The following is a 13,816-nucleotide window of genomic DNA, read 5'->3' as shown; positions in this document are numbered from 1 at the left end:
AGGGCTGCAGTTTGGCAGTCCAATACCACGAGCCGCCCCTGCTGCATACCACTGTAAAAACATGTCTGTTGTAATTTGTGTGTATACTGATCATGTCTAAATATCTAAATGTATCTGTAATTTTTCTATGTGGAGCTTTTCTCCCCGGGCCTCTGCTGAAAAGGGGCCTTTGCAGCTCAGTCAGATACCCCCGGTTAACAAATGTAAAATAAAATAAATAAATTTCAATTTGGACTTAGTATATGTAAGTCCAGTCTTTTGCCAATTAAGTCTCCATATTTCGGGACTCGGTCTAGTGGGTCCCAACATTTCAAACAATTGCAAATGTGCATTTGTGTTTAGGAAAATCAGTTAAACTGAATGGATGTCAGATAAGTGATTTACCAAATGAGGAAGGAGTACTGGTTTGTAAACAATGCCAAATTATGTCACTCGCATAAAGTATGTAACAATGTTTTATAATAAAAAGTTGAGACAGTAAGGCATAATTGGATATGAGGAGTTTAACAGGGGTAAAAAAATAAAATATTCCAAAAGAATATTCCAGTGCAGGAGTCAGTATTTTGAAGGGGGTTAATATAGTTTGGTACCAGTACCAGGAAGTGTTAGCTCTATATTTTATTTAGAAAATCTGTATAAGAAAGTGGTTTTGTTAATGTTTTGAATGAATAAACAAAGGGTAGAATTTGGTAAGAACTGATTCCTAAAGGAATCTTGAAATTGATTTCAGAAAAGTTGATAATTAATGAAAAATTGGAGATGTGTTACACTAAGTATCAGAGATTATAAAGCAGTGATGAAAATAACTGAGAATATTAGGGTAAACTAATTATGTGAGCTGATACTAGATGGTGTTTATGGAATAAAAAGTAAAGTATTACAGTAAATGCTAGAAACAAGGAAATGGTAGACAGAAATAATAAAAAAGAAGTGGAAGGTATATTGCTTGAGTTAGAGAAAGAAGAAGCCAGGAATGGCATAAGTCATGATCAAATGTGGTAGACTTTTAAAGTGCATGATATCAGTCATATATTGATTAAAGTATTCACATCAATACAGGACAGCAGTGCCATTAGATTGTTAATAAAAGAAAGACTTAAGTAAGTGTAGTTGTTAAGGTCATGGTTAAAGAAGGATGCCTAATGAGTAGAAAGGTATTTGTGATGGTGATGTATGGCATTACTGTTTTAATAAATAATATAATGCAAAAAGCTGAATAGGTATATTAATCAAAAGTGTTATTGCCTATAATGATGCTGATGATTTAGTAATATCAGCAAAAAATAAACAGGGGTAGTAAAAATACTTAAAATGTTAGTATAATGTCTGAGTTAATGTTGCATTAAAAATAAAAATAAGAGATATGGTGTGAAGATGGAAGTTGGTATATATTTTGCTGGAGCTGAACTTAGAGTGTCAGCAAATAAGTAATAGAGTTACATTTTAGAAAAATTAAAGAAAACTTAGCTTTTACAAAAGCCATTTTTGTTGTCTTAAAAAAAATGTAATTTCTTAAATTCATTTTTTTTTTGGGGGGGGGGTCATTCCCTGCTGAAAACAACACTTAATGTAGAATGCTTGGGAACTACATGGGAATCCATGTTGAATTCTCCCAAGAGAGGAATTGTATGTAATACAAAGGAAAAGGGTAAAGAAGGATTTGGGGTGATACAGCCATTTACATACGCAGAGCCCTAACATTTCTTTTGATGCTCAAGGCAGTTTAATGGGGATTGTTTATGGAAATCTTATATGAAACATATTGTAATTTATAGAGAAGGTTCAATCCAAAAAGAAAAAAAGAGTTCTGTGTGGAGATTCTGAGTAAGCCATTAGATAGCTTAAAAATGTGAGAATTGGGCAGTTTTTCCATCTCTCTCAACTTTCTGATTTAAAAGCCCGCATTTGCACTTGTTACCCCCCTTTCCTGTAACTAGTCTGGTCCAGATATAGATTTGCTGTATCCAGGACTGCTTGTAAGCTTCTGAGCCCTCCAAGACTTTCTATGTTGGAGGGATGCCTTCTAGTTTATCAGTGGATGTGGTAAGCCCTAGGTAGCCTATCTACCACAAGAGGAGTGATTTCTCACCCAGACATTGTGGTTTATTGGCCTTTTCGGCAGTTTCTTCCATCTCTTTCAACTTTCGGGCTTAAAAGCCTGTGTTTGTGCTTGTTTCCCCCCTTTCCTGTAACTAGTCTAGTCCAGATACAGATTTGCTGCGTTGTAGACTGTTTGTAAGCTTCTGAGCCCCCCCAAGCCTTTCTGTGTTGGAGGGAAGCCTTCTAGCTTATCAGTGGGAGTGGTAAGCACTAAGTAACCTATCTACTACAAGAGGAATGGTTCCTGGCCCAGAAATTGTAGTTTACTGGCTGTTTGGACAGTTTTTCCATTTCTCTCAACGTTCCGGTTTAAAAGCCCGCATTTGCGCTTGTTTCCCACCTCTCCCGTAACTTGTCTAGTCCAGATACAGACTTGCTGTATCCAGGACTGTTTGTAAGCTTCTGAGGGGTGCCAGAGTCTGCTCTTCAATTTTCCCTTTGATCTACTAGTTCTCTCCTCTCCTGCACTTATACTAGCTTATTAGTCTAACACTTTACCAGACTTCTTGTACCAATTATTGTAGCACACAAAAGTGCTACCAGCACTAAATGTTCTACAAGGAAACAGATCCAGTATTTATTATCAATGCCCACCCCTTCAGGCATGTCTAAAGGTCAGTTCCCTGTGCTTTTTCCTATTAACATGGTGAACTTGGGCATCCTGAAGCAATGTAGCAACTGCCTCATGTACACCGACAACCCTCTCCTCTTACCTTCCAACACTCAGACTTGCGAATGATGCACTTATATATCCAAACTGGAAGCCACACACTCTCCAGCCAAGACCAGAATAGCTGGTCAAAAGGAGAAGGGCAACACCACTTGCACCACACCACATGGGACACACAGCCCTCCAGAACACACACCAGCGTTGCCTTCACATAAAAACACAAACTACACACCCACCTTTGCAGAGGCTCTTACTAAAAATCTACCCAAACAGCAGAGACCTCCAAGGCAGAAACACACTTGACCACTACAACACAACACTAATCATGAGACACATAACTCTCCTAAACAGTGTGCCACTCAACCAAAGCCCCTAAGGCAAAACAGCATGCCCAACACACTAGTCATAGGTGACTCAATAGTGAGGCACACTGATGTCCCACTCACTAGGGTGAATAAGGAGAAAGTAACACTCAGCTGCCTGCCAGGTGCTAGGATCCGCCACATAACGCATGCACTCAGGTGGCTCAACAACAGGTACAAATATAACTCTGTCATTGTACATGTGGGTGTGAATGACCTGAGACGTACCTCCCTAGACTACATGAAAAGAGACATGGAGGAGCTCTCGCATTATGTAGCCCAGGTGGGTATGACCCTAGCCATGAGCAGCATCCTACCATCACCCAGAATGATACCACAGCACAAGCAGAAAATGATTGATTTTAACAACTGGCTACGTTTCTGGTGTCATTCTAAGGGGATCCAGTATCTGTCTTCCTGGGATGACATGATTGACAGACCTTGATGCTTTGCCAGAGATGGCCTGCATCTGTCACCCTTGGGCTTCCGGATACTGGCCAAGGCTTTTGCCACCTCTATAGTGCCATTTTAGGTGGTGTTCCAAAGACCAAATTACCACTGTAACAGCTACTAACAAATGCAATCTGAGGGTCATGTTGCTCAACGCTAGAAGTCTAAATCTCAAAATGCACTCACTCGAGGCAATCCTTAAAATGGAAAACATCGACATTTGTGCTGTAACAGAGACCTGGTTCAAGGCAGCAGAAAACACCCCTCCACTACCAGGCTATAACTCATTCCACACCTTTCGCCCCCAGAACTTAGACTGAAGCTCCAGAGGTGGTGGTGTTTCCATATTCATAAAGAATGCGCACACCTCCAGACTGGTAGCCCAACATAACGTATCAGAGATACTTCAGGTGCAGCTAACATTGAGTAAGACAACGATTCAAGTCCTAGCCTGCTATAGGTCCCCAACCATGTCCCAAGACTTGCACTCCACGTTCCTAAGCACCCTGGAAAATATTAAGGTCCAACCTAACACTTTCTTACTAGGCGACTTCAACTACCCCTCCATTAACTGGATAAACTACTCATGTACCAATACACTTGCCCAACGTTTCCTGGATTTCATTAATCCAGTGACCTGGACCAGCTCGTTCTTGCCCCCACTAGAGGTAGCAACATCCTTGACCTGGTCATTGCTAACATGGGCGACCATTGCTCTACACCAATAGTCAGCTCCTCCCTGGTTAGATCTGACCACAAACTAATCACCTTGGAAATCCACAACCCTCCCACCCCCCGCAAAGGTAACCACAATGAAAAACTTCTCCAAAGATAACTTTGGGCTCCTAAAAACAGAGGTGGCTAACTTCGCGGCACCCATGTAAATGAAGAATAATTGCATGACCGCAGACTCATACACCAATGCACTGTACGAACATGTACACAAATGCATGGATCTCGCCATACCCAATAGAACCAAGACGCTCTCCTCCAAAAAAAGGAAGCCAATCTGGTGGCCCCCTGCCATAAACAAACTCTACAACAGAAGGAGGAAACTGATGCAGAATAAGGTAAAGTCCCAAGACTGGAAAAACTCCCTTATCAGCCTCAATAAAAAGTTGAGATCCCTCATCAAATCCTCTAAAGCTAGCTATGAAAACAGAATTGTAGCAGATAGTAAAGACAACCACAAGGCCTTCTATAGTTATGTAAAGAATCTCCATGGCAATACCCAGATTTTCTTTGAGCTACTCCACAATGGTATCTCCTATACCAAGCCAACAGATATTGCCAGTGTACCGTCCGACAGACTCAGTGCCAATTTTACCCCTCTCTCCCCCCCAGAGGGACCAATCACAATACCAGTAGATTGCCAGGCACCCAGTATTACTGCTGCACAGGTTAAAACAGCACTGTCCAAGGCCAAGAATACAGCTTCTATGGGACCTGACAATATCCCTGGTTGCGTTCTACATGAACTACAGAGTGAACTGGCACCTCACCTGTGTGCCCTGTTCAGTCACAGCCTCACCTCAGGCTTTGTCCCTACCAAATGGTGCACTGCTACAGTCATCCCTCTCCACAAAGGAGGAGTGACTACAGACCCTGGGAACTATCACCCCATTAGCCTAATGAGTCTGATATGCAAAGCTATGGAATGCATCACCATGTACCTATTAAACAAGGATATAAGGAATCTCCAAACTCTGGATCCCACACAGTTTGGTTTTGTGAAGGGTAGATCATGCCTGCTCAACTTGGTCGACTTCTTTGAGTCAGTCACCAGAGCTGTGGATGAAGGCAAGGTGGTTCATACAGCCTACCTTGATATGGGCAAGGCTTTTGATACCATTCCCCACTCAGGAATCATAGAAAAACTCATTAAGCTTGGCATCAACCCCTATATCACTAGATGGGTTGCAAACTGGCTCACAGATAGAACCCACAGTGTGAAAGTAGCTGACTCCAAGTCAGACTGCCGACTAGTCACGAGTTGAGTCCCACAGGGTTCGGTCCTGGGTTTTCTCCTGTTTGGTATCTACTTTTCTGAAGTCCAGGCCAATACAAAGGGACTCTGGCTGACAAAGTTCACACACAATTGCAAGTTGTGAGCTATTATTAATTCCTCAAGTGATGTTGACATCCTAGAGAATGGCCTCACTGAGACCAACGACTGGTGTCATTACCAAGGCCTCAAGCTCAATGCCAAAAAAATGTGTCGTTATCCCCTTTGGGAAAAACCCGGTTCCCATGAATTACCACATAGATTGTAGTCCACTGAACATAGAAGGCATTATAAGAGATCTGGCAACACAGGTTGACAGCAATCTTCCTTTTGATCACCACATTGCCACTGTGGTCAGAAAGTCCTTCTATGTGGCACATCTCATTACTAAGAGTTTTGCATCCAGGAAGAAAGAAGTCATTGTCTCCCACTACTCGTCCCTCATTAGGCCAGTCATAGAGTACAATGCCCCATTTGGCATGTACCTCACTAGACACCTGCAACAACTGGAGAGGCCGCAAAAGTACCTCACAAAGAGGATCCTAGGCCTTAAACACTTGTCCTATATGGACAGACTCAAAAAACGTCAACTATTGTCTGTCTCATATTGCCTACTTAGAGGCAATCTTTGCTTGACTTACAAAGCCATTTCTGACCCAGCTCTGTTAGAAATGCTGCATCTAAAGAGATCCCAATCCCTCCACACCACACACTCCAGAGACCTCAACCTCATTACCACAATTAACAGAACATGCTGGAGGGACAGGTTCATAACCCAGAGACTGCCCATGCTATGGAAAAAACTTCCCATACATGTCAAGCAGAGCACCTCACTGACCCTCATCATGAGAAATCTTGATGAGATAATGGTAAACAGAAAATTCACCCCAGGGATAACTCCAGTGGCTCTACTCAACAGATGCACTGGGAACTAAGGTCGGCTGGCACTATGCCAGGGTAATCCTATGACTAGGCTTGTAAAGGCCCAAGGGCCATTAGCCTAGTACACACCTATGAACCTATGAACAAACAGGGCTCCTGAATGTAAAAAGTAATGTAATAAGTGATGCTTGGCTGATGTGAAATGGTGCTATGTGACAGAAGTACAGAAAGATTTATATCAAGATATACATATAAATTATGCACAGATAAGATGCAAAGACATAAATGAATTTCAAGACACTTGTAGAGTTTGTTGTTATACATCATGGAAGCTTTAAATGGCAATTTGTTTAAGTTATACAAGGACAGACTTTGTCTTCATCTTCTTTTTCTTTCGGCTGTTCCCATTAGGGGTCGCCACAGCGGATCATCTGTTTCCATGTCTTCCTGTCCTCTGCATCTTGCTCTTTCACACTAGCCACCTGCATGTCCTCTCTCACCACATCCATAAACCTTATCTTAGGCCTTCCTCTTACCTGGAAGCCCCATCTTTACATCCTTTTCCCAATATACCCAGCATCCCTCCTGAGCACGTTCAAACCAGCACAATCTTGCCTCTCTGGCTTTGTCTCTAAACCATCCAACCTGGGCTGACCCTATAATATACTTATTCCTAATCCTTTCCACCCTCATCACATCCAGTGCAAATCTTAACATCTTTAAATCTGCCATGTCCAGCTCTGACTCCTTCCTTTTTGTCAATGCCACTGTTTCCAACCCATAAACATAGCTGGTCTCACTACCCTTTTGTGGACCTTCCCTTTCACTCTTACTGGTACTCATCTGTCACAAATCACTCCTGACACTCTTCTCCACCCACTCCACCCTGCCTGTACTCTTTTTCACCTCTCTTCCACACTCACCATTAGTCTGAACTGTTGATCCCAAGTATTTAAACTCATCCACTTTCACCAACTCTACTCCCTGCACCGTCAACATTCCTCTGTCCTCCCTCTCATTCACACATATATTCTGTCTTAGTCCAGTTAACCTTCATTCCTCTCCTCTCTAGAGCATATCTCCACCTCTTCAGGGTCTCCTCAACCTGTTCCCTACTCTCACTACAGATCACAATGTAATCTGCAAACATCATAGTCCATGGGGACTCCTGTCTGATCCTGTCTGTCAACCTGTCCATCACCAGTGCAAATAAGAAAGGGCTCAGAGCTGATCCTTGATGTAATCCCACCTCCACCTTAAACACATCCATCGTTCCCACCACAGACCTCACCATTGTCACACTACCCTCGTACTTATCCTGTACCACTCTTACATACTTCTCTGCCACTCCTGACTTCCTCATACAATACCACAACTCCTCTCTAGGCACCCTGTCATATGCCTTCTCTAAGTCCACAAAGACACAATGCAACTCCTTTTGACTTTCTCTGTACTTTTCCATCAACAATCTCAGAACAAACATTGCATCTGTAGTGCTATTTCCTGGCATGAAACCATACTGCTAATTACTAATCATCACCTCCCTTCTTAACTTAGCTTTCACTACTTTTTCCCATAACTTCATGCTGTGACTGATCAGTTTTATCCCTCTGTAGTTACTACAGCTCTGCACATCACCCTTATTCTTAAAAAATCAGTACCAAAACACTTTTTCTTCAGTCCTCAGGCATAAACAGCAGATCATGTGCTATTACACTGCAAGAGAGGTTTACAATTTTTGGCTGGTAGTTACACAGCTCTTTATAGGGGATGCATGTTTCTACTGGTAATAGAAATATGATACTCTTTTCTTAATTTCTGCAAGTCTTCTGGGTTTCTAATACCATGACAGGAATGGAACCCATTCCTAAATCAAAGTGGGATTAACATTCATGAAATTAGTATTGTTATAATCACTGATGTTAGTCAGAAGTGCTCTTTCCAGCACCTGCAGTGTGCCGAGTAATGACTCCTGCAATTCATACAAAGTTACATGTACTGGTAACATATCTACATATGATTGTAAATTCTTTTTATAAGACCCATTGCTCCTACTACTATTGGAACTGTCTGGGTATCCTTCTTCAACATTGCTCTCATTTCTGCTTACAAATCCTGGTATTTTATGATTTCTGTCTCTCTGTACATGAGACACTGTAGTCACTAGGTGTAGCAATTTCAATGGTCATTGCTACTTTTGTCTTCTTTTCATGGACTACTATGTCTGGTTTTCTCGCATTTGTTTTTTGAACTGTTAATAAAGGGTGATCCCATGTGATATAAACATAATTTTTTATAATGCTTTGTGGCTCATATTTCCAGTGATTTTCAGTTACTTCATTATTATAATGTTTGCAAAATCCACCAATGCAACAGTCTTGCCATATTATTATGTTTTTCAGTATACAGTCCTTCTGCCATTACTATATCACAACCAGCAACAAGATAATTGACTGTTTTCAATTCTGTTTTACAAAACCTACATTTGTCTTTTCTTCTACATGTTCAATGGACTTTGTAAACCAATGTGTACGTAGTCCACTATCTTGGGTCGCCAATATTAAACTTTCATCTTTCGGTTTAATTTCACCTTTCTTTAGCCATTCCTGTGTTCTATCCTGATCAACATGAGGTTGTTCCACTAGTTTTCTATACTTACTATGTTTATACATTTTCCACATCTTTGGCCTTCTCATTTGATCCTTCACCTTATATTCTTTCTTTTGTTTTTTGGCACATTCAGTTGCTGCCTGATTTTTTGTCTGTTTCCGATCTGATTTTTATTCCCACTTGACACTGATATTCTTTTGCAAAACTAAGCAGGGAAGTCATGGGCTCCTCATGTTTTAAAACGTTCACTACTTGTTATGAGGTCAGCAGATATGTATGCAGTCCTATGATTGTCTTGGTATACACTGACTTTTGAAAATCATTTGATGAGCATGAAATATCCTTCTTGTTTTCCTGTCCAACTGAACTAACACCTTTTAGGGACCAGTCAATCACTCCAATACCATAAGTTAGGACAGGAAGAGCAAATTGGTTTATAGCTTAGACTTTGTTTCTATATGTCAGCGCTGTTTTCAATATTAATTTTAGTCTTCTAAAATATTCTTTACTAAGTTTTATTTGCATTTGCTCATGTTTTAGTGCTGATCCTTCATCAATCCCCAAACAGCTATACACTCCCTCTTGCTGAAGTTCTTTTATATCACATTCTTGTCTGAGACGGATGTTTTCTTGGTGCTGCAGCTTTCCTGCTTTAAAGGTTGCTTTTACACATTTGTCAAGACCAAATGACATTCTTATATCATTTGTAAAAGTTTTTACCACTTGCAGTTGTGCATTTGGTTCCTCATCTGATGAACTATAAAGTGTTATATCATCCACAAAAAGAAGATGAGAAGTCTTTACACTTTGTTGTTTTCTGGGAGCCAGATTGCAGCCACAACCTAATCTGTTAAGTAAACAGCTTAACGGGTTAAGGACAAGACAAAAGTGCAGCAGTGACAAAGAGTCACCCTGGAATATCCCCCTTTGTTTTTTATTTGCTTGTTTTTTTTATCCCTGGAGTAATAATTTGTCCTTTATCATGACTTAACTGCAAAGTGGTTTGCCACTGTTTCATGGCCGCTGCAATGTAATGGATGAGTATAGTGTGTATCTTATACATTTTTAAGCACTCTTTTATCCACGAATGTGGGATACTATCAAATGCTTTTAATGTGGGATACTATCAAATGCTTTTTTTGTAGGCTATCCATGCCATACTTAGATTCTTCCCATTTTTACAGATCTCCATTATGACTTAGTTTAACAACAAACAATCCTTTGTTCCACATAACTTTCTTCTGTTACCCTTTTGTTCTATTGCCATGATTGAGTTTTCTTCTAAATGACTATAAACTCTGTCGGCATCAGTTCCAGTGTATATTTTATACATCGTCGGAAGGAAATTTATTGGTCTATACTTTTTTAGGATAGCTTGCAGGTTTGCTATTAAATAGCAGTATTGTGTTTCCTGTTATTTACCAGGATGGTGTCTGTGTGAGGTGGGCATCTAAATATTTCCTAGTCATGGCTAAATCTTCATGTAATGATGTTACTTCTTTTAACCAGGAGTTAGGTACTGCACCTGGGCCTGGGGTTTTCCTGAAAAAAGCTTTTCTTAACTGTATTTCAACCTTTCTGGCCAATACTTCATCCCGTTATACACCCTGTACATTTAAACTTCTTTTTCTTTCTTTTACTTATTCTGTCCATTTAGTATCGTTGTTATGTTCCACAGGATCTTCATAGATATTTCTCCAAAATTGTATCGATTTCTTCTTTTTTGTGGGGCTTGAACTCCTTTTGTCTTGTCTTCCAATTCTCGATAAAACGTTTTAGGTCATCAATAAATTGCTTATTTTATACTTTTCCTTTATATTTATCTGCATATCTTTTAAGTTTTTCTGCCTTTGTTGATATTTTTAGTTTATTATTTGCGATAGCGATATTATATAGCAAGTATTATGTATAAATAGTAGAATGTATGCTACGAAAGACAACAACTTTTCTTGTGTATGATTTTATTTGAAAAGTGAAAACAGAAGGATTAATACGTAGTAAAGTATGGCATGCTGTCAATATATTAAAGAAAATAAAGCTGCAGCTATGGCAAAAGATGCGGGTGGGGTGTTGACAGGCAAGTTAAATTACAATATATGGTGATAATAATGCAATACAAATGGTCATAGGCTCATAGGTTCATAGGTTGGTACTAGGCTATCAGCCCTAGGGCCTATACAATCTTAGCCATAACAATTCCCTGGCTTTTTCTTCCTACAATATTTACTTCCCTGGACCCCTGTCTAGCAAGGCGGCTGACGTAATCCCTGAGGTGAATTTCTTATCTCCCATCCAATCGTCAAAGTTCCTTTTGAAGAGGGCCAAAGAGGTGCGCTGCTTGAAATGTTTGGGCAGTCTATTCCAAAAAAATATGTAAATATGTATACCTGTATAAAATGTTTGAAATAGTAAAAATGTACATTTTGTAGATATGTCTGTTTTAAAATAAAGGACAACTATTCTTTTTGATAAGTGATGTGAGATCCTTTCGATCCACCTGAGCAATAGTCAGTTCAGACAGTGGGGGCCACGGTTTAACATTTCATCCAAAGGATGTGAAGCAGATGCTATGCTGCTTCAGCAAACTGAGTGGTAATAAGCTGGCTAAGGACAAGCCTAACATATGCTGTCACGGTGAGACGTGATGTTTTCTGAGGTCATCTAATAACATTTATAAATAACAGCTAATGAAATGTAAATGTAATATTTGTCCAAAATGCATCTTTTTAATTTTACAAAAAAAAATTGCCCATTCCACCCTAAGCCTCCATTAATTTGCATGAAGAATAGCAGTGTATGTGTGTCTTATAACAGTACTCTGTCATCAAAATCCTGCATCTTCATTAAATGCTCAAATCCTGTATTAATCTCTTTTAAGGTATACATGCTGTAAATTTGAGAATATGATTGTATTTTCCTTTGGTCTAGGATGTGAAAAAAGGGGCTTCAGATCAGTTCACTCATCTAGATAACAAAGTCAGATAAACAGATAAATAAAAATATGTGCAAAATTGTGGTCATTGATGATATGCAGTGCAAAATCAGGTCAGTCATAAAAGTAAGCTGGAACAATTCTGATAATAGCTGGTTACACCTGAAGTTACTTGTGAGTTGTCAAATATTCTGGGTTAATGTAACATAGTGGCGGGGTGACTAAATTAATTTGTATAAGTAGGGAGCTTTCACAAAATATTTTTGTCTGTATTAGCAACACCAGTGAAAGACTGAAAGAGAATTTTGTGCTCGATCATCAGACAACTCCACAGCTATTGTGTTAAAAAACAAACAAAAAAAAGACATGGGAACAGGGTGGGATGAGGGAAATGTTCCCATGTGGAAGTCCATTCTATAGCGGAGGCAGTTCATTTGATATTTCACTGGGAAAACTTGAATTGTTTATAAATAAAAATGCTAGTCTGTAAATCTCCCTCTGTGTGCAGGTAACTAACCAGTTCTAATTTTTATGAGTCAACAAAAGACAAAAGCATTTTTTTTTTCTTAACCAGAACTTTTAACATTCACGGGGAAAGAATTTTAAATAACAATGCAATAAAAACACATACAGTGGACAAACCAAATCAAATTGGAATCCAGTGGTTGTCACTCATAATCAATCTAAACTGCATCCTTTATAGGTTCATAGGTTCATACTAGGCTATCTGCCCTGGGGCAATTATAAGCCTAGCCCGATTCTGTATGGCTTACACCACCCCTTGATTTGAATATACTGTGCCCTTTTTAAGGTTTAGTTTACTGTGCCTCTGTCTAATAGTGACACGGGAGTAATCCCTGGGACAAACCTATGATCCCCCATCCACCTATCGAGATTCTTCTTGAAGAGATTCAGTGAGGTGCTCTGCCTCACATGAACTGGAATTCTATTCCAGTTTGAAGGGAGCCTCTGGGTTATGAACCTGTCTCTCCAGCAAGTTCTATTTATTTCTGTGCTGAGGTTCAAGTCCCTCGAGCATGTGGCTCTAAGGGATTTAGATTTACTGAGGTGGAGCATGTCCATTAATTCTGGATTTGACATAGCTTTGTATGTCAGGCATAGATCACCTCAAAGTAGGCGGTATGCAACTGAGTAGAGCTGGAGTTTTTTTAACCGAGCAGCATATGGCATCTGTTTGAGACCCTTGATCCTCTTGGTGAGATACTTTTGGGGTCTTTCTAATTGCTGCAGGTGTCGGGTAAGGTACATCCCAAAAGGGGCATTGTATTCTATGATGGGCCTGATGAGGGATGAATAAAGGGCACGATTACCTCTCTTGATCTAGATGTGAAACCCTTCGTGATGAGGTGGGCTATGTAGAAGGTCTTTCTAACCACTTTGGCAATGTGGTTTTCAAAGGAGAGATTGCTATCAACTTGGGTCCCCAGGTCCCTAATAACTTTCTCTGTACTTAATGGGTTTCCGCCTATGTGGTAATTTGTGGGCACATTGTTTTTGCCAAAGGGTATGACTATACATTTTTTGGCATTTAGCTTTAAACCATGGCACTGGCACCAGTTATCTGTCTCTGTGAGACCTTTTTGAAGGATGTTTGTGTCAGCTGGAGAGTTGATTATGGCACCCAGTTTGCAGTTGTCTGTGAACTTGGTGAGCCATAGTCCTCCCACGTTTGCCTGTACCTCGGAAAAGTATATACCGAACAAGAGTGGTCCCAGGACAGAACCCTGTGGGATGCCACTTGTGACTGGTTTCGAGTCTGACATGGCTCCAGCAACTCTCACTCT

At 40.2% G+C, this 13,816-nt stretch overlaps 1 protein-coding gene across 1 annotated transcript in view; it reads left to right on the top strand.

Annotated features, from left to right (window-relative positions):
* CADPS2 (calcium dependent secretion activator 2) overlaps positions 1-13,816 on the top strand; it is a 5,163,308-nt gene that overhangs the window by 4,804,454 nt on the left and 345,038 nt on the right. The gene's annotated exons all lie outside the window — the stretch shown is intronic.

This window comes from Protopterus annectens, chromosome 11.part0 (genome assembly GCF_019279795.1).
Source record: "Protopterus annectens isolate FY-2018-M chromosome 11.part0, PAN1.0, whole genome shotgun sequence".
NCBI classification, from domain to species: Eukaryota; Metazoa; Chordata; order Ceratodontiformes; family Protopteridae; genus Protopterus; species Protopterus annectens.
Note: the sequence above shows the minus strand (reverse complement) of the source record. Positions and strands in the feature narration are given on the sequence as shown.